This window comes from Plecotus auritus (assembly GCF_963455305.1).
Source record: "Plecotus auritus genome assembly, chromosome: 3".
In the NCBI taxonomy this organism is placed as follows: Eukaryota; Metazoa; Chordata; class Mammalia; order Chiroptera; family Vespertilionidae; genus Plecotus; species Plecotus auritus.
The window spans coordinates 92070461-92089578 of NC_137772.1; the positions used below are offsets into that span (position 1 = coordinate 92070461).

Here is a 19118-nt window from a genome sequence, read left to right on the forward strand (position 1 = left end):
TTTTCATGTCTATTTTACTGGTCTTCATGGGAGATATCTTTGATTCCATTCATCAGAGCTCTTTCTCTTCAGTTCTCTGTTTTGCATACTGGTGTTTGTTTTGTTGTTACTAACCCCTGTTAATATACACAGGTCTTTTTTTCTGGAGTCCTTAAATTACTAGAAACAGGTTTTTGATTCTTTTGACATTTTCAGCTAGAATTTTATCCTCCTATCCCACCTACCAGCCTGCCATTTGGATTACTTTTCTACCTACCTGGCTAGCATGGACATCTTTCCCCAGCACCCTTGAATTATTAAGCTTTAATGTATATTGATTTTTTCCAGGTTTTAGTATAATCTTATAAAACACTTATTCAAAACATTTACAATCATTGATTTGACCGATTGGTCTACTGTGCTACCCATGATTTTTCTTCATTTCCATCACTATTTAGACAATTTCTCTTATTAAGAGTCAGTCGAATAGAGGTACTCCTCTCACCCAAGTTTTGTCCGTCAGATATCTCCCAGGAATTTTGGAACTTCAACTGAGGTTCTGGAGTATACCCTTGGAATTCATGTGCCATGCCTAAGAGTGCAGTCTTGGTGTGGCCATGGGCTTGGAAAAACCACAGACTCCAGAGGACAAGAATGAAAAGATAAGAATCAGGCAGGCAGAGAGGACTGCTCAGTTTCCTGGTGGGTTGTGGAAACTCAGCTATACTCCCCTGTTCTTGAGTTCCATAAGGCATCAAACCAGGAATGTGTATGTATCTTGTGTATGTATGTACTTACCTAAGTGAACTATCATCCAACTCCTTTCCAGCAACATTCTATCCCTGTCAGAAGATTAAAATCTTGGCACAAGTTGTTAGGATTCTGATCATGGCATGAGTGAGAATCTTTGTCTCAAAAAAGTGGCAGAAAATAAAATAATGGATGTGAAAGTGCTTTGTGCGGCTCTGCACAGTTGTGGTCAATTAATGCTTTTTGTGAACTCACTGCTCTCTTTTAGCAAGAAACACTGATCTTAATTTTTAATGCAACTTTTTTTCTGTTTTTTAGAGTCTTCACATCCATATTAGTAAGTGGGATGCAAACAAACAAAACTCATAAAATAAAAAAACAAAAACCTCCACACTGTTCTAAATGGTATTTATCTCATAGCAGAAGTGGGACTACAGAAGACAAACTCAAAGGCAGTTTAATAATGTAAATTAAAAGATCCCAATTCCGCATTTGAATGCCGTTATGAGTTAATGCTGGCTGAATCTGTAAGATTCTGCTATAAGTGCACATTTAATAGTTCACTAGATACCCCCCTCTTCTGCCTAGTGGAGTATTGCCCATAATTAAACAAATCCTACTCGGTGTTGGACACCAATCCTTTCATGTTTAACTCTTTGAGACTTAGTTTTCTAGATAAGGACTTCATGTGTATCTGTTTATAAAACGGACAACCCCTCCTCTCCACAAAACTACAGAGCTCTCAGTTTGCTGAATATTTCTTCCAAAGTCAATGCATCCATCTTTCTCTCTGGGTCTTTCTCAATGTGTAACATGAGGAAGAAGTATGTTTAGTCTCAACTCTCTTAGTATTGATCATTGTTAGACTTTGATCTGAGAAAATATGAATCAAAAGATTTTTTTGAAGTATTTTCTGTGGATTCTACTCTTAATTCTTCCAACCTATTTCAGATTACTCATGAGAAGCAAAATGGGTGGGGGAGGGCCCTTGAGTGCTCAATATCCAAGTCATTCTAAATGACATAAGATAAGACAATCCTAGCTCTCTCCTCACATTTTTAAATAATTTGATGGCATTTCTATATTCATATTTTAAACATATTTACATTTTATAAAAGTCAAATAGTTGATGATAAAAAATGAATAGCTTCCCTCTTTCTACCATTCTCTTCAGTCCCGTTCTCCAAGGTAGACCACTGTTAACAGTTCAATGTAAATTTTAGATGACTTGGTTCTTGACCTAGTGAATAAAAAGATAAATGCCTTTCTCTGGTCAGGTGATAGGATTATGTTTAGGAAGACAGAACCAGAAATACTCTTCACAGTCACCATGTCCTCTACCTCCCAGCATCTTCTGATCTTTTTTTTTTTTTTTAATATTTTTATTGATTTCAGAGAGGAAGGGAGCGGTGGGGGGGGGGGGGGGATAGAAACCCCCACAAGGAGAGAGAATCACTGATCGCCCCACACTAGGGATCGAGCCCGCAACCCCGGGCATGTGCCCTGGCCAGGAATCGAACTGTGACCTCCTGGTTCATAGGTCGACGCTCAACCACGGAGCCACACAGGCCGGGCCATCTTCTGATCTTAAGCAATCATGGCTTAACCCATTTTACAATATCCACTTCTCCACCCCTACAGTCCTTCACACTTACTGTCAATAATCTTTTCAAAACATGAATTTGATGTTTTCTTTATCACATCTCCTATTAAAATATTTTCAGGGCTTCTCCTGGCTCTTAGGATAAAGACTAAACTACTTAAGACTAAACCACCTTGCCAAACTCATCTTAATCACTTTTCTCTTTGCATCCTGCCACACTTGCTATATTACAGTTTTATGGTAAATCCTGTTCTCCCTCCATCCATTCTCCATTATGCCCTTTTAGATAGCTTCTAGTCAACCTTCAGAATTTAGTTCAGCTTTCCCTTCCTCAAGGGAAACGTTTCCTGAAGCATTAGGAAAGGTTCTCTTGTTTCACAGTTTCATAGCATTTCCCCTTCGTGGTATTGAATATAATTAAAGTTTTATATTTTACTAGAGGCCCGGTGCACGAAATTCATGTACGGGGGTGGGAGGGTGTGTGTCCCTCAGCCCAGCCTGCACCCTCTCCAATCTGGGAGCCCTCGAGGGATGTCCAACTGCCCATTTAGGCCCGATTTCAGTAAGATCGGGCCTAAACGGGCAGTCAGACATCCCTCTCACAATCCAGGACTGCTGGCTCCCAACTGCTCGCCTGCCTGCCTTCCTGATTGCCCCTAACTGCTTCTGCCTGCCAGCCTGATCATCCCCTAACCACTCCCCTGCCAGCCTGATTGATGCCTAACTGCCCCCCTGCCAGCCTGTTTGCCCCTAACTGCCCTCCCCTGCAGGCCTGGTCACCCCTAACTGCCCTTCCCTGCAGGCCTGGTCATCCCTAACTGCCCTTCCCTGCAGGCCCGGTCGCCCCCAACTTCGCTCCTCTGCCGGCCTGGTCACCCCTAACTGCCCTCCCCTGCAGGCTTGTTCACCCCCAACTGCCCTCCCTTGTAGGCCTGGTCCCTCCCAACTGCCCTCCCCTGCTGGCCATCTTGTGGCAGCCATCTTGTGTCCACATGGGGGCAACTATCTTTGACCACATGGGGGCAGCCATCTTGTGTGTTGGAGTGATGGTCAGTTTGCATATTACTCTTTTATTAGATAGGAGGATAGAGGCCTGGTGCATGGGTGGGGGCCAGCTGGTTTGCCCTGAAGTGTGTCCCGGATCAGGGTGGGGGTTCCCTTGGGGCATGGGGCAGCCTGGGTGAGGGGGTCTGTGGTGGTTTGCAGGCCAGCCATGCCCCCCAGTGGCCCAAGTGGAGGCCCTGGTATCTGGGATTTATTTATCTTCTATAATTGAAACTTTGTAGTCTTGAGTGGAGCCAAGCCTCATGCTTGCTCCGTGGCCACAGCCACTTTTGTTGGGATTTATTTATCTTCTATAATTGAAACTTTGTAGCCTTGAGTGGAGGCCTAGGCCGGCCAGAGTGTGCAGAAAGCTTGGCTTCCTCCATTGCTGGGAAAACCCAAGCCTCCTGCTTGCTCCATGGCCACAGGCACCTTGGTTGGGTTAATTTGCATACTCTCACCTGATTGGCTGGTGGGCATGGCGTGTGGGTGTAGCAGAGTGATGTTAATTTGCATATTACTCTTTTATTAGATAGGATCATTGTTGCTTGTTTGATCAATTTATTTCCCCCATTAGATTCCTCAGTATCCTTAATAGAGTACCCAGCACCTAGTTGGAGCTCATAATTGACTGAATCATTCCTCCCTGTAACATCTTGTCTCTATTCTGGATAATATAACATTTCCCAACCAGTTGTCTGGATGTCTCTTCCAAAATCTACGCTAGCTTTCTCCTAAAATTTATTCACTCTGAGTCTGAGTAAATTGCCTTAAATAGAAATCTAATTATGTCTTTCTTTTACAAAATTCTATGATGGCATTCTGTTGCACTTAGGAAAAAAATCTAAATTCCTTCCAAGCTCTAACATTCTTCTCTCAGTAGACTTTCAATACTTTTCTGTTTTTATCCTATCCTCTTCTTTGTGTTTTGGCCTTCATATAAGCTGGTGGCCCTCCTGAAACAGTTTTCTTTCTCCCCTTACCCCATCTGCACAAAAAACGCATATAGTTAATTCTTACTCATCCTTCAGATTAAAAGTTTCCTCATAGAGGACATCATAACTCTATTATCTGTCTCCCTGAAACCTTCCACTAGACTAGTGATTTTCAACGGGTGTGCTTCAATATTTTTTGAAACATGGGATAACTGGTCAGGGTCAGTGACCTCTTTTCTCTTAGATTGTCAAATTAAAAAAAAAAAAATGACAACAAGCCAACACATCAATAGCCATCCTGTGTGAATGAATCAAAATTATACCTATTTTTTTGTCAGGCAAAAATATTTTTTGGTGTGCTGCAGAATTTTATAATTAGTTTATGTTTGCCATGAGATGAAAAAGTTGAAAATTTTTCTGCTGCACTAGACTGTTAATAACACTTACCACTGTGTCCTTTCCACTTGGCATATAATAGATCTTAACATTGAATGAATAACTTCTTGGTCAACTGTAGATAGAAAAAAAAAGTTCAACATAAACTTCATTAAAACCAAAGTATTTTTTAGCAGAAAATCTTCAGCATTTGAATAGACAATTCAATGAATATTTGTTGAATGAACTACATTTTGTGGATCAACTCATTCAGCTGGTGAGGGTTCTACTTGGAGACTATTTCATCCTGGCAGACAATGGTGCAGATGTAGCACAATTCTAAATAAAATGTTCTATGGGAGCAATATTAAAGATTTTTTGATATCACAGAAGTGAATGACTGATATATCTCATGTCTTCTGGCATGCTTTATAGAGTGGAAGTTTGGACTAGTTGGTTGCTCTTCCACATTCAAAAGGGTAACAACATTCTTTTAAGGCTGAGTGATTAACAAAGGCATGGTAATAAGTTTTAAAATGTAGGGTGAATATTTTGGTTGTCACAAGAATTTGTATTTAGTGGGTGCGGCCAAGGATGCTAATTGCCTCAAAAGTAGGAAGTCCTGCACCCACAAAAATGTGTTGCTCTGTTATAATTTGTCATTTATACCCTTGCTGGGAAGCATGGAAGGAGACTCAGATCTGAGTTTCCATAATGCCAGGGATCAAGGTATCCATTACCACCCTCCCTTTCACCTCCCAACTAAGTAGAGCCAGGCATGGTTTTCCATTTGGGCATGAATATGGCAGTTTCTTAGAGCATTTCTTATAACAAAACCATTAGTTAAATACACGTTTCGTAGCTAAACCCCACCTATCTAGTTTTAATCAACTCCAGGGAACATTACACTTTAGTAAACCCCTCATTATCTGATATCCAACTCCTGTCACAAACCCGGCTGAAATGTCCAAGAAAGGTGAGCCTGTGAAATGTGAGAATTCTCTATTCCTCTAGCTAGTTGACACTCTAGTAAGCTCCTTGAATGCCTTCATTTAGCTCCCCACAGAAATGCCTTCATAGAACCATGACTCTTAGCTTTGGTTGAAGAGTGATAAAAATAAGAATGAGCCTTCAATCTTTATAAAAGTTGAAGTTTCTTTTTTGTAGAAGATAAAAATGTTCCTTCAACTTTAATGAAAGTGCTAGTGAAAATGTTACCTAATATCTAGTGTTTCTTATCTAAATATTCTTAAATTTAGTGTTAAAATATTTTCTCTCCTAATATATACTGATATTAGATAATAGAACTAAATAATTTGTTTCCCTTTTGCCTTGGTTGCCAGGAAACCTGGAGCTAAACTTTGTGCTCAATTAGATTAATTACTTTTAGCAGAGATTTTCCTGTATATTATTCTTTCAGTGGTGGCTCATGTTTTGTTGTGTATTTAAGATAGAATTTACTTGCAATAAAATGCACATAAATATTCAATTCAATGAATTTTGACATGTTTATACATCCACGTTAACTATCATTGGAACATTTTCATCACCCCAGAACATTTTCTTGTGTCCCTTTCCAATCAACACCTCCTCCCTCTATTGCAAATACTTTTTGGTTTCTATGACCATATATTAGTTTGGGGCTGTTCTTGAATTCTGCTTGAATGGAATCATACAGTGTGTAATATTTTAGTCTGGCTTTTTTCTCTCAACATTTCTGCCATTCTTCTTCCGTGTTGTTGCATGAATTCCTTTCTTTGCAATTGCTGAGTAATACATCACTTTTTAAATATATCACAATTTGTTTATCATTTCTCCTGCATGTGGATATTTTGGTTGTTTCTAATATTTGGCTACTATGCATGAAGTTGCTATGAACATTCATGTACAATGTTTTGTGGACAGTTCATTAAAAAAATCTTTGTTTAATAATTTAACTGTGATTAGATTTATAATCATAACTTAAACAATAAAAATAACTTACACATTTTAATTTCTTATTGTTTTAGAATTGAAGACCAAGCTAGATATATAACTTACCTCTTCAAATAAACTTCTACAGTTTGGATGCCTTCTCATTTAAATTCTCCATAAGGTATATGTGGCTATCTTCTCAAATCCCCATTTTTCTTGTCCAGCAGGCAGATCAGATTTAACATATTCAAAGCCAATCTTGATTTTCTCTTCAAACCTAAGCCTCCCATGGTTTCTTTAACTCTCTCTCTCTCTCTCTCTCTTTTTTTTTTTTCTCAGTTTCTCAGGCTGAAATTGTGAAGTTCTCGTAGATTCCTCTTTTTCATAAACCTCACATCAAATTCATCAGCAAATCTGGTGCACTCTACCTTCAAAATACAGATTATCAGGAATTCAGCTACTTCTCTCTCTGTTGCTAACATTCTAATCAAAGGTGTTATCATCTCTTGCTTGGATTAGTCCAATAACCTAACTGGTCTTTCTGCTTCTGTATTGGCCCCTAGAACCTATTCTAAACAGAGCAGATAGAGTGATCATTTCTAAATCTCAGTGACATCATGTCACTCCCCTGCTCAAATCTCAATATTTTTATTCAGAATAAAAACCAAAGTTCTTACAATGGACTGATTACAAGGCCATAGGTGATCTCATGTTACATCAACTCCTACCAATTAGAGACTTTGTATTTTTTTAAAAAAAAATATATTTTCATTGATTTCAGAGAGGAAGGAAGAGGGAGAGAGAAACATCAATGATAAGAGAGACTCATTGATTGGCTGCCTCCTGCATGCCCCCTACTGGGGATCGAGCCCGCAACCCAGGCATGTGCCCTCAACCAGAATTGAACCCGGGACCCTTCTGTCCACAGGCCGATGCTGTATCCACTGAGCCAAACCAGCAGGGCTTAAGTTGGTATTTTGTATGTTACAAATAGCCAGAAAATGGAAGGTCCCTTCTGTGAGTCATACCTTACCCAGAAGCCATGGCCTTCCTGCAATCATTGTTTAAAATCCCAGATCTCTTGGCAATGACTTTGAAACACCATTTTCAATATTATTAACCCACATAGCCATTCTTAGATGTACAGATTGTATGGTCTCACGGTTTGTGATCAGAACAGAGGACCAGGCAGAGAGTACAGCAAGGAGAGAGCAGAAACAGAAGAGACACATTTGCCCACCAACCACTACCTCTTTGTTTTTTAAAGATCATATGCATCTTTGACTTTTCGTTATGGAAATTTTCTAACATAAACACAAAAGTAGAAACATTAGTGGCTCTCTTGAGACCATCACTCAGTTTTATCAATTAGCAATATTTCATCTTTCTCATTTCATCTATTCCCTCCTATTTTATTAGTTTTATTTGTGCTGAAGAATTTTAAAGCAACTCTCAAGTATTATATAATAATTATAATTGTAATTAATTATTAATAACAGAAAAGGAGCAAAGGGAAGGCCAGACATTATAGGAATGTTTCCTTCAAAACAGTGGGGGAGGGAACCACATAGAAAAGGTAGACACATGCCCAGAAAAGTTGGGGTGACATACAGAAGAAATTTATTTGCCTGTCAATCTCACATGGGGACAGAGATGGTTGGCCAGAATGGACGTGGCCACTGCAAGCGCTTGAAGATTTGGAATATATAATCCCCTGACCAAAGGAGTTTGATCTCTTGTGATTTTGGGACTCTTGGTGCTCAGGACGTGCTCTCTTGGTTCTCTTGCATTCGCCTATATGGGGGATCGGGCCTAAACTGGCAGTCGGACATCCCTCTCACAATCCAAGACTTCTGGCTCCTAACCGCTTGCCTGCCTGCCAGCCTGATCACCCCTTACCACTCCACTGCCAGCCTGATCAACGCCTAACTGCTCCCCTACCGGCCCGATTGCCCCCAACTGCCCTCCCCCGCCAGCCGAATTGCCCCCAGCTGCCCTCCCCTGTAGGCCTGGTTGCCCCCAACTGCCCTCCCCTGCAGGCCTGATCTCCCCCAACTGCCCTTTCCTGCCAACCTGGTCACCCCCGACAGCCCTCCCTGCAGGCCTGGTCCCCCCCAACTGCCCTCCCCTGCCAGCCCAATCACCCCTAACTGCTCTCTCCTGCAGGCCTGGTCCCCCCCAACTGCCCTCCCCTGCAGGCCTGGTCCTCCCTACTGCCCTCCCCTGCCAGCCTGGTCTCCCCCAACTGCCCTCCCCTGCAGGCCTGGTTGCCCCCAACTGCCCTCCCTTGCCGGCCTGGTTGCCCCCAACTGCCCTCCCCTGCAGGCCTGGTCACCCCCAACAGCCTTCCCCTGCAGGCCTGGTCACCCCCAACTGCCCTCCCCTGCAGGCCTGGTCACCCCCAACTGCCCTCCCCTGCAGGCCTGGTCACCCCTAACTGCCCTCCCCTGCCGGTCTTGTCACCCCCAGCTACCCTCCCCTGCCGGCCATCTTGTGGCGGCCATCTTTGACTACATGGGGGCAGCCAACTTGTGCGAGGGCGTGAGGGTCAATTTGTATATTACCTCTTTATTATATAGGATTTGTTTGAATTGAGATTTAAGCAAGGTCCACACTTTGCATTTGGTTGCTATAGCCCTTAAGTCCATTTTAATCTATAATTTCCTCTCCATTACATTTATGTTTTAAAAAGTTGGGTCATGTGTCCTATTGAATTTCCCAAATTTTGGATTTTTCTGATTGAGATTCCAGGGTGTTATATTAAATGTGCCCATATCCCCTATATTTTATTTTGTAAACTGATAGATCTGGAGGAAGGATTTAATTCAGGTGATTTATTTAGGCAAGAATACTGCAGTGGCTGTGCTATAATCTTTTATTGAATCACATCAATAGGAAATGATAGTCAGCTGATTAATGGATTCAGGTAGGTTTGTATAATTTTATTTAAAATTCTTAATTATGAATATAATATGTTCGTTGTGGGAAAATTAGAAAATATAGATTGAAATAAAGAAGAAAATAAGAAGGAAGTGTATTGCCACAATCCAAAGATGACTAACTACTATTTACATTTGGTATCTGCCTTTCTAGTTTTTTTTTCTATTTTGGTTGATTAATCTTGAAACTTTTTCTTTCTCTCCCTTATTGGACTATACTTCCCTTTTAAATATAATCCAAATAAGTCCTTTTTGAGGTGCAAATATTTTGGGATGCCTTTTTGATTCTGGAAAGAAGGAAGGAAGGGAATGAGGGAGAAAATACAGCTTGAGCATTTGCTATGTAGCTGTTACTTTTACATCTTTTTTTTTAGTAATCTTCAAAATGACCTTGTCAGGGAGGTATTATATTCCCATTTTATAAAAGAGGAAATTGAAATTTAGACCTTTTGGTGTATTTAAGTCTGAATTCAAAGAATCTTGAAGTCTTTTGATTCCAAATCCAAAGTCCTAACATTCATTTCTTTCCTGAATTTTGTGGTATTGATATCAAACATGACCATTCTATCTAGGCAGTTAAGAATGTACTTGATGAACAACAAGTACAAAAAATGTACTTGATGGCATGAAAAAACTTAGTACTTGCTTAAAATGCTTGAGAGATTTTATTTGATATTTAGCAAGGCAAACTCAGGTATATGGGAACAGTAACCTCCATTTTTCAGAGGTTAAAAAAAAGTTGCATATTTTCTATATTCTCCTACATTTTAAAAATATATTTTTTTATTGATTTTAGAGAGGGAGAGAGAAATAGAAACATCAGTGATGAGAGAGAGTCATTGATCGCTGTCTCCTGCACGCCCCACACTGGGGATCCAGCCCACAACCTGGGCATGTGCCCTGACTGGGAATCAAACTATGACTGCCTGGTTCATAGGTTGATGCTCAACCACTGAGCCACACTGGCTGGGCTCTACTACATTTTTTACGGTTTATCTTTTTTTGTGGTACTGGCAGTTTAGGGTCTTTAACTTAAAGTAGGTGAAAGAATGGAAAAGTATATAGAAATCTGTGGTGGAAGAGATTGGGATTTGGGTTATTTATAAATCTTGTGTCATACCAATTTTTTAAAAATATATTTTATTGATTTTTTACAGAGAAGAGGGAGAGGGGTAGAGAGTTAGAAACATCAATGAGAGAGAAACATCAATCAGCTGCCTCCTGCACACCCCCTACTGGGGATGTGCCTGCTACCAAGGTACATGCCCTTGACCGGAATCAAACCTGGGACCCTTCAGTCCACAGGCCAATGCTCTATCCACTGAGCCAAACCGGTTAGGGCTGTCATACCAATTTTTAATTGCATGAGTTAATTCCAAGAAGCACAGAATTTTAGAAGTGGAAGGTGTCTTAAAGATCATCTTCTGGAACATTCTCAATATATAACAGAGTCCAAAGCTCCAGTTGGTTCAGTGACTTTCCTCAGGTTACTCAACAACTTAGATATCGAGACATGACTTGAATTCAATTATGTTTGACCTTCAGTTTTACATATTGCCATTGTGTTAATTTAACCCATTTTGGAAAAAATTTCCCTCTATGAACAGAAGGAAATGTTTAAACAATCTTTTCATTACACTTAAGGTGGATACTGGTTTTATCAGATTCAGAATAAAGTCCTACAGTTGTAAAGCATGTGCCAGAAATGATTGCCTACTATTCTGAAAGCTGAGGGCGAGGGTACAAATAGGGACTGCAGAAAGGAGAAAACACATTTTAAATAAAACTGTAATTATATTTTTCTAGAGTTTCTTTAATCCTCTGTAGGAAAGTTTAAATAAATGTGCCTTTTAGAGCCATTCAATACTTTAATTCCAAAACAAAGGTAGAAGTTTGATAAGCTTGTTTATAATCTTACTGATCACACTTATAGAAATACTTAAATATAGAAAAGTACAAATATGTAAAATTCATTAGAGGAAATTTAGGCAAAATTGTTTTATCATGCTACACTTTAAAATGCAAATATAAAAGAAATAAATAATAGGAAATAGCTAATTGTTTATTCAGTAACTAGCTCTTTGGACAATGGTTTGAAGCAGTTGGATGATGTATTTAGCATCCTGTTTCTTACTATTTTGTATAAACATTGCCTCTCTGTTTCCTTCATGGATAAATTTAACCTAAAAAAATCAGTCTCAGTGTCTCCAGTGCTGTCCTGTTTGCAGGGCAATAATCAGTCCACCATTTTTTGACACTTTCAGACTTACAGGCTGTCCTTCAGCAGACAGACATGGGCATTAGTTACCTATTTTCTAATGATATTTCTGGACTGTGTACAGGGACTGGTGGTACCATGTGGTATATAGCTATTTTTTTCTGGCTTCTAAGCAATTGTAATGCAGAGAACTACTTAGTTCCATGGTTCTTGGAAGAAGGCAACAGATTTGCTAGACAAAGTTGAAAACAAGAATGTCATTGTGGGCTGAAAATAAATTGGGATAAATGTAGTATCATTTCTATTTGAATATCCAGTAGTAAAGAATAATATCAGATACCATTCACGTTGAAATACATAATGAGGGAAAAGGAACTCTGATGTAACCACCAAGTAACTTCAATAATTATCAATCAGCTCATAGCCAGTCTACTCAAGCAAATTCCAGATATCAAATCATTGAATCTATAAATATACTATTTATCTCTAAAAGACAGGAACTCATTATTTTAAAAACGACACCTGCAATACCATATCACAACAAAAAGAAAGCCCATAATAATTTAATTAAACATACATATTAAAATTTCCTGAACTGTCTCATAAATATTTTTGTGTTCTTTTAAGTCTGTATGTTTTGAGTCAATATTCAGATAAGATTCATGTATTGTAATTGACTATTTCTTAAATCATTTTAAATTAAAAACTTGGTATTTTTAATTGTGGTACAATATACATAACTTAAAATTTACTGTCTTCACTATTTATAAGTGTACAGTTCAGTAGTGTTAAGTACATTGACATTGTTGTACAATTATCAACACCATCTATCTCCGAAACTCTTCATCTTGCAAAACTGAACCCTATATCCATTAAACAACTCCCCACTCCCCCATTCTCTAGGTGCTTGGGAATCACTATTCTACTTTCTGTCTCTATGAATTTGACTACTCTAGGCACCTCATGTAAGTGCAATCAGACAGGCTTTGTCTTTTTGTGACTGGCTTATTGTACTTAGCATAATGTTCTCAAGATTCATCCATGTTGTCGCATGTGTTATACTTCTATTCCTTTTAAGGCTGAATAATATTCTATTGTATATTTATACCACATTTTCTTTATCTATTGATGTATACTTGGATTGGTTCCACCTCTTGGCTATTGTGCATACTCCTTCTCTTAACATGAGGGTACAAATATCTTTTTGAGACCTTGCTTTCAGTTATTTTGGATATATATCCAGATGTGGAATGACTAGATCATACGGTAATTCAATTCTTGTGGGTGTTTATTTTTTCTTTTTAAGAACCACCATGCTCGTTTTCTTAATGGCTACACTATTTCACATTCCCACCAACAGTGCATAAAGAGTTCCAATATTCCCACATCTTTGCAAACACTTATTTTCTAGTTTTTATTTTGTTTTGTTTCTTAATAGTAATCATCCTAATAGGTGTAGGGGTGGTATCTCATTGTGGTTTTGATGTGCATTTCTCTAATGGCTAATGATGAGCATCTTTTCAGGTGCTTGTTCTCCATTTATATATTTCCTTTGGAGAAATTTCCATTGAAGTCCTTTGCCCTTTAAAAAAATAATAAATCAGGCGGCAGCGCCGGATGCATCTGCCGGCCCTCTGGCACCGCCGGCGTGGAGCAGAGTCGCGGTCTGGGGCTCGGCGCGGCGGCGGGGGTCGGCCCCCCGGCGTGGGACCGGGCTGGCCGCGGCGCTGGTGGGGCTGGCAGGGCTAGCCGCCGCCGCCTTTGGGCACGTGGCGCGGGCGGAGATGGTGTCCAAGAGCCGGGGGCGCGGAGCCCCTCGCCCGGGAGGCCGGGGGAGGAGGAGGACGAGCTGGCCCGCCGCTGCAGGGGCTTCATGGCCTTGCCCGTGACCGACCTGCGCGAGCTGCGAAGGAGGCCGGGCGACATGAAGACCAAGATGGAGCTGCTGATCCTGCAGGCCCAGGCCCAGGTGTGCCAGGCCCTGGCCCAGGTGGATGGGGGAGCCGGCTTCTCTGTGGACCGGTGGGAGAGGAAGGAAGGAGGTGGGGGCATCCGCTGTGTACTTCAAGATGGGCATGTTTTTGAAAAGGCTGGGGGAGCATTTCTGTCGTTCATGGACATCTTTCTGAGGAAGCAGCAAAGCAAATGAGAAATAGAGGAAAAAATCTGAAGACTAAAGATGGTAAATTGTCATTTTCTGCTATGGGTGTGAGCTCCGTTATCCACCCCAAGAATCCTCATGCTCCTACCATCCATTTCAACCACAGATACTTGGAAGTAAAAGAAGCCAATGGTAACAAGCATTGGTGGTTTGGTGGGGGAAGTGACCTTACTCCCACGTACTTGAACCAAGAGGATGCCGTCCATTTTCACAGAACTCTAAAGGAGGCTTGTGACCGGCACGGCCCAGATCTCTACCCTAAATTTAAAAAAATGGTGTGACGATTACTTTTATATAGCCCATCGTGGGGAGCGGAGGGGCATCGGGGGTATCTTGTTTGATGACCTTGACTCTCCATCCAAGGAGGAGGTGTTTCAGTTTGTGCAGAGCTGTGCCCAGGCTGTCGTTCCTGCTTATATTCCCCTTGTGAAAAAGCACTGTGATGACTCATTCACCCCTCAGGAGAAGCTGTGGCAGCAGCTCAGGAGGGGACAGTTTGTGGAATTTAACCTGCTGTATGATCGGGGTACAGCTTGGCCTCTTCACTCCGGGTTCCAGGATCGAAAGCATCTTGATGTCTTTACCTCTGACTGCTCGATGGGAGTACATGCATTCACCCTCAGCGAACTCCAAAGAAGCAGAAATTCTGGAAGTTCTTCGCCATCCAAGGGATTGGGTGCATTGACAGAGGCGAAGCAGCCGTCCTGGAGTTTGGGGACACAGAACGTGTGCTCCCATTCCACTGGCCAGCACCGTTGGCACCCTGTGGCAGTTAGTCACGTGTGTCTTGAGCCCCAAACCTTCATTCTGGAGCCTGCCTTCCTGGCACCATAGGTTCCCATTGGATGCTGTCAGTGATGGGTGAGGAAGTGACCACAAGTCCATTGGTTGATATAAATCTCATTTATACTTTTAGAATCATTTTATATGACTAGTTTACAAAATATGACATTGGGTTTCCTGTATTGAGTTAAGGGAATCTAAATATTATAGTTTGTATCAGGAGAACTTCTCATGTTATTTTTATTTCTTATATTTCTTAAAAATTTTAGTTTCTGCCAAAAAAAACCTGTTGTGGGATAAATTTGTTTTCATTAATTCAATGAGATTGAGCTTATCAGTAATTTTTGAAAGCAACCTGAAATGAAGGTAAAAGTTTTGCTTTGTTGTTATTGAAGTTTTTTTAGTCATAATATTTGTATTTGTATGTCTGTATCTTGCTGTAGAAATAATGTTTTAAAATGCTCATTTTTACATAATGATAGATATTTAGGAACCCTTGAAATTTTCTTAATCTCAACATGTGTTACAATTCAGTGATTACCTGTGGTTGTTAACTCTCCATCACTATTATTTCAAAAAGGGACATCTAAGTTGTAATTTTTATTTTTGTAGAACTAGAATTTGTTATCTGCACTTTTGAATGTGAAAGTTTATAACCATAGATTCTGATATTTAGAATTTTCTATTCCAGATAGTTCTATATGGAAATTTAAAAAAAAATCCTGGGGATGTTATGAATAACACCCTTCTTTAATTAAAGTAAACATAAATGTTATGAGTGTGAGAAGCATGTAGGCATTTTATAAATATTTTTTCTTGTAAGATAGACTGGTTGAAATTGTCCTCTTTAAATGAGAGATTCTATAACTCATATTTGCTTTTAAGAGAAATTCACAAAATTCTTAAAATGGCTTCTTTGTTCACATAATATGAATGTGTTTTTTTTAATTCATAATATATTGAAGTTTGTAAGGAATATTATCTTCCTACATACTATTAAGCATTATCTTGGAACATGTTGAATGTATGTGACTGTGTGTGACTCTTTAGGGCTGGAAAATGTATGAATTCTTTAATTGTCTTACAACAGATCTGCTGATTAAATTTTATTATGGAAAAAAATAAAATAAATAAATCAGGTCATTTGTTTATTGTTCTTAATTTTTAGTTCTTTATCTATACTAATAAAAGCCTAGGTGGTCCTCGCATCCTCGCACCCTCGCACACGGGGTTGTCACAAGATGGCCGCCACAAGATGGCCGCCACAAGATGGCCGCCACAAGATGGCCGCCACAAGATGGCCGCCACAAAGATGGCCGCCACAAAGATGGCCACCACAAGACGGCCACGTGTACAGCAGAGGCAGGGCCCAGCAGCCACTCCATGCAGTGAGGCCTGGGAGTCCCATGGCTCCACGTGGCACAGAGGAGGCTGGTCCTGGCGTCTCCGCTGCCTCATGTGGAAGAGGCGGGTCCCAGAGGAGGAGGTGGGTCGTGGCAGGGGAGGGCAGTTGGGAGCGATTGGGCTGGCAGGGGAGGGCAGTTGGGGGCGATCGGGCCGGCAAGGGAGCAGTTAGGGGGCAATCAGGCTGGCAGGCAGAAGCGGTTAGGGGCAATCAGGCAGGCAGGCAGGCAAGTGGTTAGGAGCCAGTGGTCCCAGATTGTGAGAGGGATGTCTGACTGCCGTTTCGGGCCTAAACCAGCAGTCATACATCCCCTGAGGGGTCTCAGATTGGAGAGGGTGCAGGCCGGGCTGAGGGACACCCCCACCTTGTGCATGAATTTTGTGCACCAGGCCTCTAGTATATTATGAATATTAACCCTTTATCATATATGTGATTTGAAAATATTTTCTCCCATTTCATGGGTTATATTTTGGCTCTGTTCATTGTGTCTTTTGATATACAAAAGTTTTAAATTTTGATGTAGTCCAATTCACCTATTTTTACTTTTGTTGCCTGTACTTTTGGTGTCATATTCAAGATATCATTGCCAAATCTAATGTCACGAAGCACTTTTCCTATCTTTTCTTTTAAGAGTTTTATAGTTTTAGCTCTTATGTTTAGGTCTTTTATCAACTTTCAGTTAATTTTCATATAGCGTGTAAAGTATGACTCTTTAATCTGTCTTTTTTTTAAGGTTAGATTTTTTTTCTGCAGTTTTTGACATTTTAATACTCTTTATTGCAAACTACAACACATATAGAAAAATATATTAAACAAAATGAACAGTTTAATTTTTTTATATAAAGTAAACCCACATCGGGTCAAGAAATAAAACATTGCTAGCTTCTGGAGTCCCTGCATAACTCTTCTCAACTGCAGTTCTCCTTTTCAAAGGTAATTCTGCCTCTACTTTTATGGTAATTCACTTTTTGCTTTTCTTTAAAATTTCTCTACATAAATATACATCCATGGACACCATTGCTTGATTTTATCTGTTACTGAAATTTATAGAAATGAATCCATACATTGTGTTTTTGATGTCTGGCTACTTTTACCAGCAATGTTTTCGAGTGGCATTCATGTTACACTGAGCTGTAGTTAATTTATTGTACTATTGCATAGTATTTTATTGTATGAGTAATCAGCAGGTTTTTACAAATTCACTTAATTGTGGAATTTAATTGTTATTAATTTGGGGATTTTAATTTGTGGAATACATCTGCTCTAGAGCATATGCTTCCATGTCTCCTGGTACTCAAGCACAAAGATTTAAATAGGGTAAATACTTTGGATTAGAATTCCTGGGTCATGGGATATGTTCCTTCAACTTTACTAGATGATTGAAAAGTTATTCCTTTGATTTTGACTCCTACCAACTGTGTATGAGAGATCTCAGTGCTTCACATCCTCACCAACACTTGATGTTAATCTTTGCAAGGTTAGCTTTAAATCTCTTTTAATCTATAGATTCCTTCCTTTCTTCTTTGTCTCTCTCCTCCCTTCTAATTTTTCCTTGCAAATTTTTTTCTTGTTGAAAAAAATGGGTTGTTTGTCTTGCAAATGAGTTTTGTTGATGTAGGCTGTTGTTTTCATTCAACAGTTCCCCTTTTCCCTTCCCTGAATTTCCTGTAAACTGGTAGTTAGCTTTAAAGGCATGATTAGATTCTGGCTCAATATTTCATAGGTTATATAGGCACATCAAGAAGCACATAATAGCTGAGATTTTTTTTTCTTTCTGTTGTCGCAATGTTAACTACCACTGAACAATAATTACTTGAGTGGATTTGTTCATTCACAAGGGTTACAAAAAAGTGATATTCTAATTTTTCATTCTCTCAACACTTATTTATTAGAAAAATTCTGCATAGGAAAACTTATCATTAGCAGCTAATTAATTACCTTAACTTAGTGTTTATATATTAAAAATAGGCTAGAAAATTCCAAAATGGCAGCAGAGTAAGTGGAAGCTACGCTAATACTGTCCCAGGACCAAACTGGAATTACAACTAAAAAACAGAAAAACCATCCTGAATAATCACCTAGCTGGAGAGAACTCTGATAACAAAGGACAAAAAGTGGAGACTGCAGAGAGAATGGTAGGAAGTGTGGAGCCGTGAAAGGTTTGGCTGAGCTTCCACAGACAGCAGCTGAAGTTCCAGAGGGATATCTCAGCTGAGGGGAATTCCCACTGAGAACTCTTGAGGTGCTAAACCCAGCAGCCCAGAGCAGCAGAACTGAGAGGGATGTTCACATAACATCTGGCTGTGAAAAGCAGCAGGGTTGCTGTCAGCCAGGGAGAGACTGCAGGAATGCAGGCAGCCTCTTAAAGGGCCAACACACAAAATTCCGTGTGCAGCCACTCACTGTGGGATCTGGCAGAGGAATGACAGAGTGGACTAGAGCTGTGTAAGCAGAATCCAGGGTTAGGAACTCTTGGGTTAGAACTCAGAAGGCAGCCAGTTTCCTGTGCTAAGTCATTTCCTCATATTGCAGAGGCCATCTTTCTCTGGAAGACCTTTACCATACAGGCAGCTTTTGCCTGGAGGGGAAGCAATTGCCCCACCCTGTTGTAAAACCTCTCACCGCACTCTGCAGTCAATAGCCTGAGGCTAATCAAGACTGAACAACAATCAGACTGCAGACAGAGGTGGATTTCTGGAGGCTTTGAGTCTTTGCTTGATCCCCTTCTGGGTCTGGGGCTAGGAAAAGCAAACCTTGGTGCACATTTTAGTCCTTTCCAAAGGTACCCAGCCCCAGTAGAGGAAGTCACAAGCTGTAGATTGCTGATAGCTCCAAAGAGGGTACTCAGTTACAAATAGCATCTGACATTGTCCTGCACCAGAAGTTGAAAGGTATAGCAGATCTACCTAATACTTAGACATACTCAATAAATAAGTACCTATCAATAATAATCTTAAGTGTAAATGGATTAAATGCTCAATCAAAAGACATAGACATAGACATATCGCTCTT

General features: G+C 40.2%; 1 pseudogene across 1 annotated transcript; it reads left to right on the plus strand.

Annotated features, from left to right (window-relative positions):
- Positions 1-5369: 5369 nt before the first annotated feature.
- On the plus strand, positions 5370-15837 carry LOC308244089 (oxygen-dependent coproporphyrinogen-III oxidase, mitochondrial-like; annotated as a pseudogene). The gene is made up of 2 exons: positions 5370-5415; positions 13362-15837. The product of its transcript is annotated as an oxygen-dependent coproporphyrinogen-III oxidase, mitochondrial-like (transcript).
- Positions 15838-19118: the final 3281 nt, after the last annotated feature.